The sequence below is a fragment of the Moschus berezovskii genome, chromosome 2 (genome assembly GCF_049115385.1).
Source record: "Moschus berezovskii isolate FMDL1 chromosome 2, NW_MosBer_1.0, whole genome shotgun sequence".
In the NCBI taxonomy this organism is placed as follows: Eukaryota; Metazoa; Chordata; class Mammalia; order Artiodactyla; family Moschidae; genus Moschus; species Moschus berezovskii.
Window position 1 is genome coordinate 90,929,995 of NC_142461.1, and position 22,777 is coordinate 90,952,771.

General features: G+C 43.6%; 1 protein-coding gene across 5 annotated transcripts in view; it reads left to right on the top strand.

Moving 5' to 3' along the window:
- Nucleotides 1-11,400: 11,400 nt before the first annotated feature.
- Nucleotides 11,401-22,777, top strand: part of LYPD6B (LY6/PLAUR domain containing 6B) — a 255,515-nt gene continuing 244,138 nt past the window's right edge. For 3 of the 5 annotated variants that reach the window (XM_055398195.2, XM_055398193.2, XM_055398198.2), the window contains exon 1: nucleotides 11,427-11,546. The gene's annotated coding sequence lies outside the window, so the exon portion shown is untranslated. Of the gene's footprint in view, nucleotides 11,547-22,777 lie in introns of all 5 variants that reach the window. The other 2 variants (XM_055398194.2, XM_055398199.2) reach the window with 2 other exon arrangements.

Consider the following 22,777-nt stretch of genomic DNA (forward strand, 5'->3'; position numbering starts at 1 on the left):
GCTTCAGTCTTTACAGGACCTCTAAACTAACTTTCCTACACTGTGACTAAAAGGCAGATCATTGGAACGGGTTATGCAGTATAATCAAATGAATCTCTAAATGTTACTTTGCTTAATAAGGTAATATCAGGACCATATACTCGGTAGAATCACTTTTGTTAAAAGCCACATTTGTACAATTTTCATTTTCTTAGACTACTATTCTTTACATTTGTACCCCAGATGTGAAAGCTATGTTTGTGAATGGCTGAGCCTATGATGATATTTTTTGGTTGTATGCTGCTTTTTGCTAGAGTGTGTATGTATGTATGTGTGTGTGTGTGTTTCTCCTCTATGAATAATTTTATATTTCAAGCTACTTCTTGAAAGTTTACTCTTTGATGCTAAAAGGGAATAACCAGATGATTTCTACAGATAATCTCTCCCTGCAGGATGGTGGATTGTTGAATTAGAGGAGTGCTGTTTGGGATATCAACATTTATGATTGGAGACAAAAATATATTAATGCCAAGTAGGTTTTGGTCAGTTATGGGAGAATTCTGTATAAATGCATCATCTCTTCCAATGCTGTACAGTTTGCCTTGTGGAATGGCAGGTAGTAGGGAAAACAATAAGTGTGCGTTAAGACTTTAAAGGAAATAGTAAAGAAAACTATAATTCGTAGAAATATTGGGATAAATGAAGTAAAAAGGACTGCCTAGAATGTAGTATCTAGAGAGTTTTTGAAGCCCTACTTTCACAGTGGGAAGTGATTTTCCTGTCCAAATGCCAGACAAGCCATCCCCAAGACTCACGGGGAGATTATCACTTCTTTTTTCCTGGAGGAATAACTGAAAGCAAATAAAAATTCTCAACAGTCTCTTTTTTGAAGTGTATTTTTTAAGCCAGGCAGAAGACATTTAGACTCTGCCTTTATGACCCAGTAGGGAAGTTGCTGTTGGCAGGGGGTAGGACGTAGGGGACGGGGTAAGATCTCACTTCTAAATTGTCTCACACTGTGTATCTTAAGCGAGCCACGGGAACCGTCATAGTCTAAAACGCCTTCATTGAGCATTAACCGTTTAGACTTTTCAGAAAATCTTGAATAAGGTCAAGGTAACAGCCGAAGGAAGCACCATTCCGTGAAGTCTGCTTACACATTTACAAATCCATTCATCAGTTTAAAATACTTTTCACTGTGTGTGGATATAAGGGGAATAGGGCAGTTCTGTAGAATTATCCTTGTCTAGTTTGTAAAGTATGTTGTGTGTACTGCAGATGTGTGTTCTCTGGGCTTTATGTATTTGTACAGTAGCTTTCATTAAAAAAAAAAACAAAACTTGTGGATGAATTTGTTTTGGTGGTGTGAGGGGGAGAATGGCAGTTTGTATTGAGTTATGATGCTGTAATATAGTACATGTAACAAAAGATCTGGAAGTAACCCTCCCCTGGCCCATGGACAATTTTGGTTATATTCTAGGTTCTAAAATGGAAGATCTATGGATACTCTGGCAGACTGCATGTTGTATAATTTGAAAAATACTAAAAGTGGAAAATAAAACTGAATTAAACTTTGGCTGGTCTGTGCTTTCTTATCTGAGTCATCTTAAAGGCACTCTCCTTGCAGTCCTCAATGCCAGTGTGAGGATGGGCCGTTTTCTGGCCTCGAAGGTGTTCATTTCAGGGAGCAGCGGCTCAAATTCACAGTCTGAGCAAGGTCAACCTTTACCTGTCTTTTGCTTTGCTTGAGTGTCTGTTTTTAAAATTTTCCTTCATTGAGGATCCAAGAAAACCTGACCTTTGTTTCTTCAGCACTGAAAAGACAGCCACTGATGTCAGTAAGTATCTTAACTTTTTAAAAAGTATGATTGAGTTAGTGCAATAGACCAATGTATGAGCTGAATTTCTGAATTTCTTCTTGTCCAAGAAAGGATTTATTCTAATAATATGTTTTACCTCGTGGGCGTTCTTCAACTAATGCACTGGAGCTCTGCGTATGTTGAAAGGTTATTGGCCTCTTCTGACAATTGTTGGGGTGTTTGAATTCCTTTTAACCTACTGATTATTACTGTTTTTTTATTTGGCTATGCTGGGTCTTAGTTGCAACGTGTGGCATCTAGTTCTCTCATTGGGAATCAAACTCAGGTCCCCTGCTTTGGGAGCATGGAGTCTTAGCCGCTGGACCATAAGGGAAGTCCCAAGTGGAATCTTTAGTTGCAACATGTGAGTTATTTTAGTTGCAGCATGCAAGATCTTTAGTTGTGGTCTAAGGGATCTAGTTCCCTATTCAGGGATTGAACCTGGGCCCCCTGCATTGGGAACATGGAATCTTAGCCACTGGACCACCAAGGACGTCCCTAACTTACTGATTATTACTGTTAATGTACAACTTTGAGATCTTGTGAGAGGATGCCAGAGTATGAAGCCACTGGGGAATAATGAACGGCAGGACACAGGATTATTTCTACCTGCTTTCTCAGCAAGGGGACTACCCTACTTTGGGTCACTGACCTTCTGTGGCCATGCATGGCCTTGGGTATGTAAAAACCCTCATTTGTTCTTTGTTTGGTTACTGTTGCCTGAGAGCCAGACAGTAAACTGCTTTTATTAGTTGAAAGTGGAAAGGTGGATGTCAAATAAAGGCTTTATAGTAGAATTCAGGGCACTGAAAATGACATGCTTTTATGATGTCTTATCCATCTCCTTGAATTTGTCATTCTCCAAAGAACTTGGAAGAGGCAGTTACTAGACTGTTAAAGGTAACTTAAGTAGTAAAACTTCAAACGTGGTGGATGAATATTTAGGCTGAAGCCCATTTATTTTAGATGGGAAAGCACATTATAAATGTGATTTATAAAGCACATTTCAGTATCACTGGGAGGTGACCTCTAGGTTCCAGGACCAATACAGTAGGTCTTTGTGAACCCCATCTGTTTCCTGGGCTCCTGCGAGCCATCCTCAAGGTTTCCTGTTCCATTGAGCTCTGAGCAGTGTTCAGGCTATGCCTTGGAAATACTACAGAGCTGGAGCATTTGTGGGAGAATGTGGAACGGAAGCTATCTGCTGAGGCAATTACTGGTGACGTGTGTATTGGCAGCTTTAATTCCAGCATTTGTGACAGGTTACATCTTGTGATTTGTCTTATGTACATAATAAATTGAACAGGAGTGGGAGGCATCTCTCGGATGACACATCAGATGAAAAAATGTGGGCTCATTTCACAAAAGGCATCCTGAGCCATGGGATTTTTACTTTCCCTTTGGTGTTTGGTGGTTCTTTAGCCAATCCGCAGAGCAAACACTGATTTCCGTGTGGTTAGTTGGGCTCAAAATAATAAAAGACTTGCAGGTAACTCCTGTGTGCCATTCTACTTGACAGTGCACCATGGATGCAAAGGTTGGAATCTTCCACATGCTTTGCTTCCGCAGTGCTGAAGGAGGTTCTGTTTGAAGCCCCCTCTATTTCTGTGTGTGCTTAGTTGTGTCTGCCTCTTTGCAGCCCCATGGATTGTAGCCCGCCATGCTTTTCTGTCCATGGGCTTTCCCAGGCAAGAATACTGGAGTGGGTTGCCATTTCCTACTCCAGGGGATCTTCCCAACCCAGGGAGTGAATCCACATGCCTTGCATCTCCTGCACTTCCAGGTGGATTCTTTACCAATTGGGAAGAACCCACCTTTCTGGGATCCTCTAAACATTCACCCCTACCCATGACCAGACTACAAATCATTCTTGTAGGACAGCTTTTCAAAAAATTGATCTAAAGGGATACTTTACTCCTTCAGAATGTATACCTGAGATGAAAGAGATTGGCAAACTTGCCAGTAATGTGTGCCTGTCCCAGAACCTCATAGTGCTTGGAAAGCTGCAGTTGGTAGTGGATTAAGGTGAGAGACTCTCCTGGTGGTGTGCCAGACACTGTTTTAAGTGCTTTACATGTATTAATCCATCTAATCCTTCTAATAACCCCACGAGGTAGGCACTGTTGTCTCCAGTGGGGAGGGCATGGGCACAGAGAGGTTAATTAACTTGCCCAAGGTCTCACAGCTGGGAGGAGAAGCAAGGATTGAAACCTAGGTGGACTGATCCTAAGGAGTTTACTCTCCACAGCTAGTAATACTGCCTCTCAGAACAGTGCTGTGTGTGTGTAGTGAAAATCAGCAACCAGCCTCAGAAATCATTTTGTAAAGAACTTATACAAAGTTTTCTTACTTGGCAACTTTCTGTGTTTTCTCCTTTCATGGGAATCTGAGATCTTACTGTTATTTGCATTAATTTAAGCAATCTATAACATCTAGGAAAGGATTGTTCTTGTTGTCTGGTCACTAAGTTGTGTCTGACTTTTCTAACTCATAAACTGTAGCCCGCCAGGCTCTTCTGTCCATGGGATTTCCCAGGCAGGAATCCTGGAGTGGGTTGCCATTTCCTTCTCCAAGGAATCTTCCTGACTCAGGGATCAAACCCACATCTCCTACATTGGCAGGTAGATTCTTTATCACTGAGCCACTAGGGAATCGAAATAACAGAGATGCCTCACAGCAGGGGTGCCTGATAATGCACAACTGCGGGGCTTCTGGAGGAAGGCTGCTGCTGGAACGCGGTGCTCAGAATGTTTTTCATATATAACAGACACTTGGAAGTGCAACAGTCACTTGTGTCATGGTTTTCAAACTGTAGGTAGTAAGAATTTCACTTACCCATGTTGCCTTCTTTTTCTCTTTAAGATGCTATTTCTGGTTGCATTTCAAAATATATGACCTATATCCCTTGACTTCTCAAACTAAAAGAAGAGCAGGGTTCTCTTGTCCCAGCTAAGCCAGCTCTAGCAGAAGGCCTGAGGGGGCACTGGGTGGGTTCCCCCATCCATAGATCTGTGTAAGGCCTCAAAGAAGGCTCTCAGGGACCCATGCTCATAATAATAGCTGCCCTGTACCTCACCTCCAGCCCTGTCATGATGATTAATAGGATCTCATTTTAGTGTGTTAAGTTTTAGAAAAAGTAAACATGCCAATCATACCACACATGCAAATGCACGTCCATCTACAGAAAGGGGCAGGAACAGCAGTAGTGGTGTCCCCCTGAAACCCCCGTTTTATCACAGACTCCCTGTGCTTCTGTCTGAGGATGCCTCTCATGGGCTCCTGCAGGGTTGGAAAGGGCTGGCCCAAGGCAGATATGTCTAGGTCATGCGATGCTAATTCCTTCAGCCAGTGCCAACCTGGCTACCTGCTAGCCAGACCCCAACCAGCAACCCTGGTGTCCTTGCCACCCTGCAATGCCCTCTTCTGAGCAAAATACCCCTGAAGCACGGGCCATCTGGCAGTGACGCTACTCAGTCATGAAAGAAGGATGGACTTGGGACCTGGACCTGGCTCTACTTCCCAGGGAACAACTCTGGGATGTGGTCAGCTGGTTTAACTGTGCAGCATCTCAACAGCCTCATCCCCATACCTGAATTAGGGAGTGTTGTAGCCCACTGTTCATTCTTCAGTTTGTTGTGAGCATCAGTGAGAAACTGTGTGCAAGCATCTTATACAAATGCCACTCAATATATGGGATTGTGACATTGAAATAAAATTCAAAAGGGGTAAATCTTTTTGGCTTTATTCAGTAATTCATGAATCAGGCAGCATCCAGTCTAGCAGATAGAAGCTCTAAGAAGACGTACGAAGTGAAAGACTTTTATAGGCAGAAGGTAACAGAAGCAGAGAGGCAAAAAGCAGGTTGGTTACTGCAAGGTCACTTTCCTTTAGGGGATGGCAGGGGCATGTAAGGCAGATGACCTAATGAATATCTGATTTAAGATTCCATTTCTGGGAGAGGCAAAACTGAAATTAAGTCCCATTTTTGGTTTGGTGACATGGGGCTTTAGAATAAGTGACTCCATCAGGGGCCTGTTGCCTTGTTTTTAATAGTTATTATCAAATACTTCCCAAGTGAAGGTATTTTTTCCTTGGACACCAGCTAAACCTTCACGTAGCATCACAGATACTTTGAGCAGGAGAGAAGACTGTGAGATCCTGGGAATCATTGGATTCTACCAGTGAAATGGAATCTCATTGGAACTGTCTGTTTAGGGTCCTTGCTTTTCCTACTGCTCCACCCTCTCTTTCTTTTGGGGAAAGTCTGCTCTTAGGCTATTTCAAGGGGAGAGAACCTCCTGAGAACTGCAGTGAGTGGGGTTTGAGGCTAGTTTCTATCTCTGTGCCTGGTGGCTGTTCCGAGGACTCCTGTGAGTACTCCCCACTCAATGTCCTGACACTAGATCATGAGTCAAGTCTATTCAGATTCCCAGCAATTATAGCTAGTGCTAAGAGCCTACAACCCAGAAACATCTTTGTAGGAGCAACATACAGGAGCAGCTGACAGCTCCGTGTGATGTACTCAGAGCCTGCTGCAAAAATGTGAGCATTAAGTTTTCTGCAAAGATTTAAGCACCTACTTTGTACTCAGCATTGTTTTCAGAGCTGGAGAGAGGTGGTATATGACACAAAATCTTCATTTCCTTAGAGGTACGTTATAAACCAGTGAACAGCACTTTCTAAAATGGTTTGGTATATTTAAATTCTGTGAAGAACACAGAACAGGGCGCTGTGATACTACGGGGCTTTGGTGGTCTGGGGTGGTTCTGTGAATGAGGGAAGGAGCCAGCCTTGCAAGGATCTGGAGACAAATCCAAACAGAAGGAACAGTAAGTGTTTAAGGTCCTGAAGCAGATTTTGCTTGGTGTGTTCATGGTACTAGAATTCTGATTTTACACTAAGGATTTTCTCCACGCTGGTATTTTAGTTCCTCATTTAGCAAATCAAAAAGATAAGTATGTTTGTGTTGATTTCAGAAGTAAGAAGTACATTTAGAATAATCAAGATCCTCTTTGCTTAGTTTACAAATACAACAACAAAGGCATTTGGGCATTTTTGTAGCCAACAGCTCTGTAAGCAGACCCATGCATTTGTGGTCCACGCTTCAGTGCTTGCTCTGAAACAAAGCCACAGAGGGCAAGCTCATCCCCAGCTGATAAGTTTTAGACAGCCAAGCGGATTCACACTGATTCACAGTCCTCCAGAGGTTACAAGGCAATTTTTTTTTTTAAGTTGCTCAGTTGTGTCCGACTCTTTGCGACCCCATGGACTGTAACCTACCAGGCTCCTCAGTCCATGGAATTTTCCAGGCAAGAGTGCTGGAATGGGTTGCCATATGGAAGAGCTGACTTGCTGCCCAGCCTCAGGGTCTAGCACAGGCCCGAGGGGCCAGCTGTGTCTTTGTATAGTCTTCTCAGGGAAATGGCACAGCCACAGCCAGCCACATGGGAAACTTTTCCTGCTTACCTTGTATTTGAGAGGTGTGCTCAGCTCACTTTCGGAAGGTTATTTCAACTTTTTGCTACATCAGAACTTTGTGATTGGTGAATATCAAAACCCCAAAGACATGCATGCATCCTTGGCTGCCCTTGGTAAGCACAGAGAGAAGCTCACTGGTCAGGACGAGAATATTCTGGGTTTTGTCTGATCCTTCTTGGGCTGACCTTTTTGGGCATTCCTGAAACATAGCCACTCTTGCTGCAGCTGCTGCCTGCCCTGTTTTTGCTTCAGACTCAGCACTTGCCAAGATCAGCCCCCAAAGAAGCATGTCCCCCGTGGGCCTCACACACCGAAATGGTACCAGACCGAAGTCCTCTGTTTCAGGGTCTGATTAGCCTGTGGCTTTAGAAAATGGGACAAAACATCAACATTTTTGTAGGATGTCATTTGGGAGTGTTAGTTGAATAGCCTCAGCTGTTCAAATAGCAGCGCTAGATACGACTTGTGTGGGGGGTGTGTGTGGAGGGGGATGGCCGGACTGAGGGATGTGGGTGCTGGAGGAGGGTGTCCTGGCAAGACAGGTTTAGGCTCCTTTAAGATTTAGAGGGCTAGCCCTCAGGTAGCTGCACATGTTATTTTCCTCATGAAAGAAGGCTGCTTTGTTCGCTGAGTGCTCCTTGTGCAAAGTGGGGTTGTGCAGGGAGAAACATTTCTTTCTCTTGGTTTGGGTGGGGTGAGGGCTTGGCTGACTTGGCAGATGCAGGCTGGAAGGTGATTCCAAGTGAGCTGATCCCTGGGGCTGCTTCTCACCTGAGAGATGAGAAGGTTGGATGCTATCAGTTTCCTAGGCTCAGCTCACTGGTTGATAAGTAGCACCTGAACTGCTTATCTCACAACCTTTCGGCCCTCCTGAATCAGACTTCTCGGGCTCAGTGGTTTGCACCTTGAGCAGGCCTCCTGGTGAACCTCCTTCTCAAGAATGTCTGCCCTTTGTGAGGGACCACAAGTCTTCCAGTCCTAAAACCGCTGGCTAAGTTTGGAAGACAGTGATTCCTAACTGGTCTTGAGACCTAAGGCTTTTTGCAAATATAAGGACAGTTGTGGCTGCTCTCTTAAGGAAAAGCTGTAAGACATAGAATACGAAATCCAGGTTCAAGGTTTGTGATTCCTTGATGAATTCCCAGTCTGAAGTCAACTGTCAAAAGAAAATCTAAGCACCTAACATCATGACCAGCACAGAGTAGCTGCTCACTGAAGGTTGGCTATTCTTTTCATGTCTCCAGCTTCTTCCTATGATATACCAGTATTATCTTCATTTTATAGATGAGGAAACTGGAGCATAGTGAGATTCATAAACTGTGTCTGGATTTTAACCTAAATGGTCTGATTCCAGAACCAGTGAACTTAAAATTCTGGGTTACCTAATAAACTGATTCTCAGATTTGCCTGCCTGAATCCATGGTTCTTTCTGATCCTAGTAATTCTGATCACTTCAACACCTCTCCCATGTTAGTTGTGATTAATTGAGCAGTTATTATGTGCCGGGAATTATTCCAGTTACTTTATATGCATTGTTTCATTGAAAAATGTGCACAGAAAATGGTGTACCATGTTAATGTACACACTGAGTGCTACGTAAAAGTAGGAAAAATTAGGTAAATATATCCCAAGGTTCAGAAAATTGGAATTATTTCCTCTTTGGATAGTTTCTCTTCCATTATACTATAAAAGACCTAGAGATGGAAAAGAACCTGAAGATTTCCTAGTTGAGATATCATTTTCCTGGGGATCACAGCTATTTGCAAGGTTTAATTTAGTTTAGATTCTCCAGGAGTCCATCAGTGGTTTGGTCTTTATTTTCAGCACTATAATGGCTAGCGGATGTCAGCCGGCTCTCTTGGCACTGCCAGGCTGAGCACCACTTATTGAGCAGGTGCTTTGTGTGGCCCTGTGCTCATGTACTTCATGCACATTCTTTCATTTAACCTCACAATGGTATCAGCCCATCATATTTTGGATACCCCTTTCAAGTAAAGAACTTCAAGCAGAGAGCATGTCTGATTTCATGCATACACACTTCCCAAGTAGGAGAAATGCATAACTGAGGAAGATGCTTTGGGCTCCTCAGCAAGCCCAGAGGGGAGAGAGAGAGAACAGGAACACCAGAGCACAGCTTGCATTTACTTCCCTGATGATTCTCAGGTTAGCCCAGGTGGCGTCACCTACCATGTTGGCCCAGCCAAGATCACACACGCAGTGAGAGGATGCTAAATCACAGGGGATCACACGCTCCACTGACTGAAACCGACATGCAAGTAGGGCTGGGTCCATGTCACGTGGGTGAGACCCAAAGGGATTCCTGGGCTCAGCCTTACCTACTAGTGCCAGTGGCTATCCCAAGGGCAGGCCCCTTCACAGTCCCGGGAGGCACACCAGCCTCCCCACCCACCATGGGGGTAGCACCATGGGGGTAGCAGCATGGGGGTGCAGCTGGGGGAGGGCACACTGGGGGAGGCATCCTCTGTGACTTTTTTCCGGGTTGGCCTTGCCCAGTGCGAAGTGGCCAGCCAGGCCATACCACATCTTAAATACCCATCTGTGCAGGACTCACTGATGAAGGGACATGGGCTCCAGGCCTTGGGAGTGTTGAGCCTATTGTTCTGGGGAGGGGTGGCCTTGACCTCATCTTAACAACCTCCAGTTATGGCTTCTGAGGTTTAATGTACGGCCATTGAAGAATATTGAAATAGTTATAAGGAGGAATAGTCTCTATACAACTTTAAAGTTGTACAGTGTTTCCTGTAGTGGGCTTGAAATGGATTTCTTTAATGAGTCTGGAAATTAACATGTTAGTAGCAGCAGCTGCTGCTGCTGCTGCTGCTGCTAAGTCACTTCAGTCCTGTCTGACTCATCATCTCCTGTGTGTGTATGTGTGAGAAGACTTTTCATTTGTTCAATGAAACACTTAAGAAATATACCACATTCTTTCTATCTTATTCTGACACATCTTTGTTTTTGAAACTGTCAGGGCCTCAGTAAATACAAATGGCTAAGGTCACACCTGACCTTTGAGAAGCTGGGAAAGGCCATGGATTAGAGAACTCAGAGCAAACCCAAGCCCCATTTCTGCAGAAGGTCAAGACTTCCCATCCAAAAGTCCCCGTAGCCCAGCGGGGGGCCCCCACTCAGCTCTGCTATCAGCTGTGGGATGTCAGGTCAGTCGCCCAAACTCTGGGCTGTGCCTGAACAGGGTGGGGCTGGCAGGACAGCATTGTATGTCCAAGTTCCTCTGCCTGTAACATCATCAGGAGGTAAAGATTTTCTCAACAGCTTCCAAAGGTGACCCTAGGACCTTTGCAGACCTCCCACAAGTCAGCTTCTGGACTGGCATTGGGAGGGAGGAAGCAGTACAGAGAGGATGGTGGTCTGGAAGCCAGGCAGCTTGACTGTGGGCTCTCTCACAAAGTGGGAGGGTGGACGCTGGAGCAGACTCTGGCCTGGGGGGACCAGTAAGAGGCTGGTCACGCCTCAGTTATTCATCAGCCATTAACTGAGCACCTGCTCTGCCCTTGGTTTGTTCACCTCTAATGATTCATCAAGGACAGGAGAGTTTTGCTGCCCCACCTGGGGCTTACAGTCTCCAGGTGGGGGGGACATCACTATCTGAAATGACCTTATTTATACTTTAAAGCCTTTATTTTTAAAAGGGGGAGAATCGTTTGAAGTGGGGATGGGAGGGCAGAACGGTTAGAAAAAGCTGTTCTGAGCTTTCCAGTTTTGAACTTGCCCTTGGCCCCATCAATTTCAGCCTGAGGCTGTCGGTTCTCGATTTCTACAGCCCACAGAGAGAAGGACTGGCATCTCCTTTTCATGTTCAGGGGGTTCCGGCTCCCACGCTCCGTGATCCAGTCCCCAGTGGGCCAGGCTGTGTGGAAACGGGCCGGGTCCTGGCTCCCCGCCCCTCCCAAGCACGAACTGTCCCAGATGTCACTTATTACGCGGCCGCCTGGGCCCCCCTCCACCCCGCGGAGGATCTCGAAGAAGTCCAAGTCCCGGGCCGCGGGCGGGGCCCACCTGTCCCGGGCCCGCCCCGCCCCTTCCCGGGCGCCCCAGGTGGCTCGGGGCGGGCAGGAGCCGCACCCCGCCCCGTCCCTCCCCGCGCGGCCACACCGAGGCCGGCCCGCCGCGAGCGCGCTCAGCGCTGGGACCGGGAGCTGAGAGCCGGGAGCCGGGCGGGCGCGCGGAGGCCCGGCTAGCGCGGCGGCGCAGGTGAGCGGGACGGGGCACCGCGCTGGGGGCGGCGGCCCCCGCCTGGTCCCTGCGGGGCCGCGGCGGGCAATGAGGGCGCCCCTGCCCGGCGCGCCGGGGGAGCGAGGGCGCGGCACAGCGGAGGGGCCGGGGTCGCGTCGCTGCCTGGGGGCGACCAGATGCGAGTATCTGCCCGGGGCCGGGGCTGGGGCGGGCGCGGGGACAGGGTCGGGGCTGCGCGGGTCTCTGAGCGGCCCAGGCGGCGCGGAGGCAGGGTTTGCGGGGCGCTGGTGGGGAGAGCGGGGGCCCGGCGGCTGCGGAGAGCGCGGAGCCGGGCGGGGGCTTCGGGCCGCGGGGGGCCTGGGGCGAGCTCCCGCCTCTCTCTCTGCGGCGCTTCCCGGGCCCGCGCAGGTGCCGCTGCTCCTTCTGCCCGGGTCTTTACTTCTGGCGCTGGTGTGGAGAATCTGGCAGACACCTGCGTTAGCTACCTGCGGCTTCCAAAAAACTGGGTATGCAGGCTGCTCTGACTGCAGGGGGCCGAGGTTGTCAGGGTCCATCGAGGTCTGTGTGTCTGGGGCGCTGTCGGTGTTGGGGTGGAGGCAGAGGGTTGCGCTCCATCTCCCAGGCCCTGGCCATCAGAGTGATAAAGTGGAAAAAGTATAGAATTTAAATTCTAGTTACTAGCTGTATGACCTCGAGCAAGTTACTTAATTTCGCTGTTTGCTCAGAGGTAAGAAGGGTATTATAATCATCACAACAGTTAAGTTATATTTGTAAAATCCATAGTAGGTTGCTTGATGAGAATTCTCTCCATTTTTTTCTGTATCTAGTTAATGTAACACTTTGTGCCTCCCAGAGGTTCAAATTCATTTCTGAACAGAAGAGAAACAGACGAGGTTCAGATTACCCTCTCTTAGGAGGAAAGGCGGTGATGATGGTGTGTGTTTTGTTCAAGGCTAGAAGGCAATGGCAAGCCACTCCAGTACTCTTGCCTAGAAAATCCCATGGATGGTGGAGCCTGGTGGGCTGCAGTCCGTGGGGTTGCTATGGGTCGGACACGACTGAGCGACTTCACTTTCACACATTGGGGAAGGAAATGGCAACCCACTCCAGTGTTCTTGCCTGGAGAATCCCAGGGACGGGGGATCCTGGTGGGCTTCCATCTATGGGGTCACACAGAGTCGGACACAACTGAAGTGACTTAGCAGCAGCAGCAGCAGGCCTATTTTAGTTCCCAGCACCATTCTAGAAGCCAAGTTTTGAGAAGTGACAGCGCACGGGTCCTGAATGTAGAAGGGATGGTAACAGTTTGCTAACATTATTGACTGTATTTGTCAGAATTCTTTTCTTTGGGTTGTGTTTTACTCACTTGAAAATTGCCTTATGCTATATTGAATTGATTGGGTCACATTAATGAAGAGGCTGAGGGTTTCATCTGCAGGCATAACTTGATCCAGGGCACACATAAGGTGGCATGGCTTTCTTTCTCTCTCTCTCTCGTATGTATCTTAGCTCTTCCCCCCGCTATGCTGACTGCTTCTTAGTATGGAGTGATAAAAGGCACTGGCACCTTCAGGCTTATCTGTTCCTTTGTGGGAGGGGTAGGGCGGGATGTCTTTCTCTTCTTCCATCTCCTCCATCCTAACAGCAGATCTTATCAATGCACTAGATTAAAACTGGGTCAAGCCATCTCCGTGGACAGGGAGTGGGTTTGCACCATAAGAGTGGGTACTTTGCTCAGGTGTCACTATGATAGACAGCTCCACCCCAGCTGCCGGGGATTGGGCAAGGATAGTTTCCAATGAGATGTCTGACTTCCAGGCAGATAAAAATAGGACCTGTTCATTGTACCGTCTCAGCCTTTGCTCACCACCACCTAAAGGAAGTCTTTGGTAGAATGTAGACAGCCTGTGTGCCGTATTCCATCTGTCAGTTGTCAAGGCTTATCCAAGGCATGGAAAGAGTCCTGCATATTCATCCTTTGATTTCTTATCTTGTTGTTTGCTTGTTGGTTCATTCATTCACTCAGCATTTAGCAAGTGCCCAGTGTATGGCAGGGCCTCTGCCAAGGGTGAAAATGTTTGCTTTTGAGAATTTCACAGTTTAGTTGGAGAGGCAGATGTGCAGATAACAGAGTCTGTGAGTTGTTAACTCTGGGGACAACCAAAGCCTTCCCAAGGAAACTGTCGTTGAGCTCTGAAGCGGAGATAAGTAGAGCTGCTCTAGGAGGAAAAGTTGTAGGGACTTCCTAGGCCAAATGGTGGATACTCTCTGTTATAAGTAACATTGTTTAAGTTATGTGACTGTTTGCTTAGGAAGTCTAGCGGTGGGTGGTTCAAAGCAGCCACAGTTTTGGGTTGGCTTCTTGAAGATTCTCTAGGCTTCTGTCCTGCCACAGGGTGACTGGAGCTCCATCATGCCTTCACATGCTAACGTCTAAAACAAAAAGGGAGAGGGCTTGCTTTTCAGTGATTATCTCGACAATGAAAGTCATAATTTCTCAGAAGTTCCCTGTGTCGCTGGCCAGAATGGTCATGTGTCCATGCTCAACCATCAGTGGAAAAGGAGGTGAGGGTGGCTGTGATTGTCATGGCTAAGCTGTGCTCTGGGGGAGGGTCACCTTCCCTGAGCACGTCGGTGCCCATATCTGAAAATCAGAATTCTGTTAGCTAGGCAGAAAGCGAAACTGCCTGTCAGGCTGTTAGGTAGGCAGTCATCCGAGTCTCCCAGAGGTGGTGACAGATGATGAAAGACATGGCCTTGTGGGCAGACAGGAGAAGCTCAGGACAATAGGCGACGTCTAGGGTGTGGCCGAGGGAGGGAAGGGGCTGAGGTTAGAGGCCCTGGTAGAGACAGGAGAACCACTCTGGGCATCAGTAAGAAGCCTAAATCTCGGTCCCATCCCTCAAAGAACTTACACTTAGAACCTGGTGAAGTGTTTGAATCTTTCATACTTTCATAGTGACGGCAACGGTGGCTCACTCTTTGGGGGTAACTGTGGGTGGTTTAGGGTGGAGGAGTTTAGGGAGGGGCTGAGTATAGTTAGAAAAAGCCTCACAGCTGGTTCTGCTGTGCCTCCCACTCCCCCAGCACCCTGTCACCCTCTCCTCGTCCCTTATTGGGAACATCTGCTCTCAATCATGACTTTTCAGTGTTGTTACCTGTCTTCAAACTAACAGCTGGTACTTGGTGAAGATGCAGTTAGCGGTAGGTCCTGGATTAGAGAACGATTCTCCTGATGATAGTCCAGTGAGCAGATACTTTATAACTCTGTTCAGTAGGAAACCAGCGTCTACTATCCACTGCTTTTGGAGCATTTCACCTGTTTTCATTGAAGTTTGAAGTGAGCTGATGTTTGTTTTCATTTGACATGGTGGACACGGTGGGCGTTTGGCGTTAGATTGGGCCACCAGGGTGCTACTTCTCATGATCCTTCATCCTCAGTATCTACTTAGCATAGAACTTGGCAGAAAGATCTAGTCACTAATCCTGGAAGAAAGGAGGGAGTGGAAGGCAGCATATTTTGTTGTTTCCATCAGCAGTCCTGCCCAGGATCCCTGAAAGAGTGTGAGGGGATGAAGTAGAGCAATGCCTTGGGCAGTCAATTCATTCACACATATTTAAGGAACACCCACTGTATGGCAGGCACTGCTCTGGGGATTAAAAAAAAAAAGTGAGAAGGACAAAGTCTCTGTTCTACTGGAATGAGATATATTTGTCTCCTGTATCAGGTGATGAGAAGTCCTATAATGAAAAATAACAGAAGACTGCAGTAGTAGTTGGAGACAAGCTGTGCACAGTGCTGGAAATCATCAAGGTTTAGCATCTCTCTGGTTTCCAGCAGAGAAATATGGCTTGCGCAGGTATCGTGTTGGGGAAAAAAGACTTTCACATGGAGGAAGAGGATTATATATTGAATAACTTGATCTTAAAGAATTTCTTTCATGCAGAATCTCTTTGTTTGCTATACCTTACATTATCCCCAAAACGTGATTTTTAATGACTTACAAACATGGTGCCAGGTGACGAAATAAGTGAAGAAATACGAGCAAAGGGAAAATAAGGGTCATTTCTTTCATCATTGTGTTCCGTAATTGTTTAGATTTGGTAGCAGGGGAAGAAAGAAGTAGGGTGATTAAAAATGATTCATACTCAGGGTTCATTATTTAAAAGGTGACAGTGTAAAGTTTTGATGTCCCAAAGTTATAACTCATTTGGGTGTGTGTGAAAAGAGCTAGTTTTATTTGATAGGAAAAAATAGTCTCTTTATTAAAGTTGTGCATGCAAATTATCTTCTGAGTTCAAAGAAAATTAATAGTATTATTTTTAAGGCCAGTTTAAAGTGCCCAAAGATTAACAGAGATCAAAAGCCTAATTCCAAAATCAAAGCAATATAGTATGAAAAATTAGTGAGAAGTTGAGTTTGGTCTGATTACTAGCTGGGAAATATATACAAATTCAAATAAAAATTTATAAAATAGAAGTGTTATGCAAAGGTAATTTTGATTACCTATTTTTATTGGGTTGTTTGTTTTTTTATTGAGTTTTGAGAGTTCTTTACATAATCTGGGCTTCCCTAGTGGCTCAGATGGTAAAGAATCTGCCTGCAATGCGGGAGACCTGAGTTCGATCCCTGGGTCAGAAGATCCCCTGGAGAAGGAAATGGCAACCCACTCCGATATTCTTCCCTGGAGAATTCAATGGACAGAGGAGCCTGATGGCTACAGTCCATTGGGTCACAAAGAGTCAGATGTGACTCAGTGACTAATAACTAATATATGTAATCTGGATATATGTCTTGTGTCAGAAATGACTTTCAGAGAAATTCTCTCAGCCTGTGCCAATCTTTCTATTCCCATAGCAGTGTCTTTCTTAGGGCAAAAGTTTTTAAACTTTGGTAAACCAATTTATCAGTCTTTTCTTCTGGAAGTTTTCTACTACATTTTCTTCACAGTTCTGTGTTTTACATTTAGATGTAGGATTCATTTTGGGTTAATTTTTGTGTAACATGTAAACTGTGAGGCAAGCAATTTTTTTCATAGCACGTGTAATTCTAGTTCTTTCAGCAACCTTTGTTGAAAAGACTATTTTTTCCCTGTTGAGTTGTCTTGATATTTTGTTGATAATCAGGAAAGTATAATCAAAGGTTTATTTTTGGATTGCCAGTTTTATTCCATTGATCCTAATGCCTACTTTATAGCACCACTACACTGTCTTGATACTATGACTTTATAATAAATTTGAAAGCAGGTAGTATAAGTCCTCTGATTTTATTCCTTTTCAAACTCATTATGGCTCTCCTAGTTCCTTTGCCTTTTCATGTAAGTTGTAGAGATCTATAAAATATCCTGCTGGGATTTTGGGTGGGATTGCATTGTATCTATAGATTCATTTAGGAGGAACTGACATCTTTAGAATATTGAGTCTTCCAGTTCATGAACACAGTATGGCCTATCTCTTTATTTCTGTTTATATTTTTCTATCAGCATTCAGTAGTTTTCAGGATATAGAACTTCCACATGTTTTGTTAGATTTATACTTAAAGTGTTTCACTTTTGTATTGTTTTTGTTGCTCATATACAGAAATACAATAGATTTTTGTATGTTGACATTGTATTCTGTTACCTTGCTAAAGTCAATTATTGTAGGAGGTTTATTTGTAAATTCTTTGGGATTTTTTCCATATGCAGTTGTATCATCTGTGAATAAAGACAGCTTTTTTCTTCCTTTCCAGTCTGGTTGCCTTTTATTTCTTTTTCTTGACTTAATCAACTGGTTAAGAATTCTAGTTGAATGTTGAATAGGAGTAATGAGAGAGAATATCCTTGTTTTGTTTCTTATAATAAGGGTGAAATAACCTTTCATGATGAAATATGGTGTTGGCTGAGTTTTCCACCTGAGGTTAAGGAATTTCCCTTTTATTCTAGTTTACTGAATTTTTATTATGGATGGATTTTGAATTTTGTTGGATACTTTTTTTTCCATCTGTTGACAGGATCATGTGATTTATTCATATTCACTACAGTGAGTTACACTGATTGCTTTTCAACTGTTGAAACAGCTTTGTGTTCCTAGGATAAATCCTACTTGATTGTGATGTATTTTTGGAAGAGACTCTGTAGGACTTCTATTATTTCTTCCTTCAGTGTTTGGTAGAATTCGTTAGTGAAAGCATCTTGGCCTAGAGTTTTCTCTGATGGAAGGTTTTTAAACTACAAATTTAACTTCTTTAGTAGATAGAGGACAATTTTGGCTACCCAGTTTTTCTTGATAAATTTCAATAGTTTTTATTTTCCAAGGAATTGGCCTTCTTCCAGTCCATTTTAATTCACTGATTCCTAGAATGTCTATGTTCACTCTTGCCATCTCCTGTTTGACCACTTCCAATTTGCCTTGATTCATGGACCTAACTACCGCACAATTGCACTCATCTCCCACGCTAGTAAAGTCATGCTCAAAATCCTCCAAGCCAGGCTTCAGCAATATGTGAACTGTGAACTCCCAGATGTTCAAGCAGGTTTTAGAAAAGGCAGAAGCACCTGAGATCAAATTGCCAACATCCGCTGGATCGTGGAGAAAGCAAGAGAGTTCCAGAAAAACATCTGTTTCTGCTTCATTGACTATGCCAAAGCCTTTGACTGTGTGGATCACAGTAAACTGGAAAATTCTGAAAGAAATGGGAATACCAGACCACCTGACCTGTCTCTTGAGAAACTTGTAAGCAGGTCAGGAAGCAACAGTCAGAATACATGGAACAACAGACTGGTTCCAAATAGGAAAAGGAGTGCGTCAAGGCTGTATATTGTCACCTTGCTTATTTAACTTATATGCAGAGTACATCATGAGGAACGCTGGGCTGGAAGAAGCACAAGTTGGAATCAAGATTGCTGGGAGAAATATCAATAACCTCAGATATGCAGATGACACCACCCTTATGGCAGAAAGTGAAGAGGAACTCAAAAGCCTCTTGATGAAAGTGAAAGAGGAGAGTGAAAAGGTTGGCTTGAAGCTCAACATTCAGAAAACAAAGATCATGGCATCCGGTCCCATCACTTCCTGGGAAATAGATGGAAAAACAGTGGAAATAGTGTCAGACTTTATTTTTGGGGCTCCAAAATCACTGCAGATGCTGATTGAAGCCATGAAATTAAAAGACGCTTACTCCTTGGAAGGAAAGTTATGACCAACCTAGATAGCATATTAAAAAGCAGAGACATTACTTTGCCAACCAAGGTCCGTCTAGTCAAGGCTATGGTTTTTCCCGTGGTCATGTATGGATGTGAGAGTTGGACTGTGAAGAAAGCTGATCGCTGAAGAATTGATGCTTTTGAACTGTGGTGTTGGAGAAGACTCTTGAGAGTCCCTTGTACTGCAAGGAGATCCAACTGGTCCATTCTAAAGGAGATCAATCCTGGGTGTTCATTGGAAGGACTGATGCTAAAGCTGAACCTGCAATACTTTGGCCACCTCATGCGATGAGTTGACTCACTGGAAAAGACTCTGATGCTGGGAAAGGTTGGGGGCGGGAGGAGAAGGGGATGACCAAGAATGAAATGGCTGGATGGCATCACCGACTCTGTGGACATGAGTTTGAGTGAACTCCGGGAGTTGGTGATGGACAGGGAGGCCTGAAGTGCTGTGATTCATGGGGTTGCAAAGAGTCGGACATGACTGAGCGACTGAACTGAACTGGTCTTCTTCACCTAAGTTGTCAAATTTATGGATATAGAATTGTTTGTGGTATTCTTCTATTATCCATTTAATGTCTTTGGGGTCTGTAGTGATGTTCCCTGTTTCATTTCTGATACTGGTAATTTGTGTCTTCAATAATTTTCTTAGTCTGTCTAGAAGTTTATCAACTTTATTGATCTTTCAAAGGTCCAGACTTTTATTTCATTGATTTTGTATCTTTTTCTGTTTTCTTTTTTCCTCCAAGCATATTTATTTTTAATTGAAGGAAATTTTGTTTTCAATTTTATTGATTTCTGTTGTAGTTTATTTCCTTCCTTCACCTTGCTTTGGGTTAATTTACACTCCTGTTTTCTTAAGGGGTAAGCTCTTATTACTGATCTGAGACTTTTCCTCTGTTTTAATATAAGCATTTAGTGCTATAAATTTCACTTTAACCACTGCTTTAGCTGCATTCCACAATTTTGATATGTGTGTTTTCATTTATTTAAATTAAAATATTTAAAAATTTTCTTTGAGACTTCCTCTTGACTCATGTGTTAAAGTATATCATTTAATTTTCAAGTACTTGGGAATTTTCCCAACGTCTTCCTGTTACTGATTTCTAGTTTAATTCTATTATTATCTCATAATATAATTTGCATGATTTTTATTCTAAGTTTGTTCACATTTATTTTATGGCCCAGAATATGGTTTATGGTGAATGTTCAGTTGAAAATAATCTGCATTCTTATTGCTGGTTAGAATATTTGGGAAATATTAAGTTGTCTGATAAGGTTGTTTGTTCTCTTATGTCTTTATGTTCAGGTCTCTGTCTACTTCTTTCATCGATAAGAGAAGCATGTTAGAATCTCCAACTACAGTTGTGGATTTTTAAGTTTCTTTTAGTTCTATCACTTTTTGATTCATATATCTCAACCATTTGTTCTTAAGTGCAACTTTAATAATATAATAGCCAGTTATTTTACCAGTGAAAGCAAGTTTGTTTGGAAATAGCGAGAGGAATTGCAATTCAGGATATGTGAGCTATGGTGGGCTAAACGCAAATTCAAAGAACATGGAAAGGGAACTTGCTTTTATAGGAAAAAGCAGAAACTTGGGAGGGGCTGTAATAACTAAAGAGTTTTTTTTGTAGCAAGCTGAGAGTCCATCGTATGGAGGCTTCTCATCGGTTGTATTGCTATAGTCCCTGACTGGGCTGTTCTCCAGAGCGAAGTTTTCTTGTCTCTGCTGTATAGTAGTCAACACCTTTCTGTTTGTAGTTAATTTATGATGCATGGTAGGGAGTGAGAGTTCCCCCTACAGGTCTGTCTCAAATCCAGTTTTAGCTGTGCATGCTAAGTCTCTTTAGTCGTCTCCAACTCTTTGTGGCCCCATGAACTGTAACCTACCAGGCTTCTCTGTCCATGGGATTTCCCAGGCAAGAATACTGGAGTGGGTTGCCATGCCCTCCTTCACGGAATCTTCCCCACCCAGGGATTGAACCTGCATCTCTTATGTCTTCTGCATTGGCAGGTGGTTTCTTTACCTTTAGTGCCTCCTGGGAAGTCAGGTTTCTTTAATTCCATAGTGGTAACACTCTTAGGATTATGTCCTCTTGGAAAACTGATCCTGTTCTCATTATATAATATTCCTCTTTATTCATGTTATAGCTCCTTGTTTTGGGATCTATTTTGGGTGTTGATAATATAGCTTCTCCTGCTTTCTTTTGCTTAGTGTTTGCATCCATATCTTTTCATGCTCTTTTTAAAAAAATTTATTTCTTATTTGGAGGAAAACTGCTTTACAGTGTTGTGTTGGTTTCTGCCGTAGAACAGCGCGAATCAGCTGTAATTATACACATACACTTCTTGGTCCCCATTCGCCTCCCTGCCTCTGTCCCACACCTCTAGGTCATCACAGAGCACTAGGCTGTTTATAAAACAACTTCTCAGCAGCCATCTATCTTACACATGATAGCGTATGCATATGTCCGTGCTACCTTTTCTGTTCTTTCCACTCTCTCCTTCCCCTACTGTGTCCACAAATCCACTCTCTCTATCTGCGTCTCCATTCCTTTCCTGCAAATAGATTAATCAATGCCATTTTCTGGATACCATATATTAATATATGTGCTAATATATTTGTTTTTCTCTTTCTGATTTACTTCACTCTGAATAACAGACTCTAGGTTCATCCACCTTACTATAGCTGCCTCAAATTCATTCTTTTTTATGGCTGAGTAATATTCTATTGTACATAAGTGCAACATCTTCATCCATTCATCTGCCAATGGACATCTAGGTTGCTTCCATGATGTTCTTTTAATTTTAACCTGCCTGTGTCTGTATATTTAGACCTCAGATAGTTGGATCTTCCTTTTTAAATGAATCTAACAGCATCCGTCTTTTAGTTGGTGTGTTAGACTATTCATATTTACTGTGGTGTTAATATGGCTTAATTAAAAACTTACCACCTTGTTAGTTATTTTTCCGTTTGTTCCATTTTTCCCCATAATTTGAACATTTGTGTTTCTCTTTGATCTCTACTTCTTTTTATGCTTTAACATTTTTAATGCTTGCTTTGGAGTGTTTTATATTTGTATATCCTTAATTAGAATCTACTTTCGAGTAATATTATACTCTTTCACATGTAGTCTAAGGCCCTTGCAGCAGTATATTCTGAATCCTCTTTTCCATCCTTTGTGCTATTAATATCACTGTTTTTCTTCTATGTGTGCTGTAAGCAAAACATTGCTACTATTTTTGCTTTAGACTAGGGGTCAGCAAACCTTTTTTGTAAAGGTCCAGAAAGTAAATATATTGCTCTGAGGTCATATCTGGTCCCTATTCTATGTTCTTCTTTTCTTCTTAAACAACACTTTGAAAATATAAAAACCATTCTTTGCTTGTAGGTCATACTAAAACAGACTTTGGTTGCCATTTCCTTTTCTAGGGGCTCTTCTCAACCCAGGGATCAAATCTATATTTCCCGTGTCTCTGGCATTGGCAGGTGGATTTTTTATCTCTGAGCCACTAGAGAATCCCTAAAATAGACTTTGGGCTGGATTTGGTTTGCAGGTTGTAGTTTTCTGACTCTTGCTTAAAACATTCAGTTACCTTTTATAGCAATTAAAAATAAAGAAGAATTGTATTTGACTTTTGTTTATTCTGTTTCTAGCAGTTAAATAGATCCAAGTTTCTGTCTGACATCATACTCCTTCTGCCTATAAAACCTCAGTATTTATTGTAGTATAGGTCTCTTGGCAATGAATTCTCTCAATTTCTGTTGGCCTATTGCAGTTATTTCTTGTTCATTTTGGAAAGATGTTTTCCCTAGGTAAAGAATTCTGGGTTGACACTTTTTATACCTTTCAGCACTTCAAAGATGTTGCTTCATTTTCTTACCTGCATACCTTCTGCCAAGGTGTCTTCTGTAATTCTTATCTTTGTTCCTTTGTATATGAGGTTTCGTTCTCCCCCACTGCATTTGAGATTTTGTTTTGTTTTCAGTTGTCAGCTGCTTTAACACAGTATGCCTCTGTGTGTGCGTGTGTGCACATGCATGCACATGGTTGGTATTTA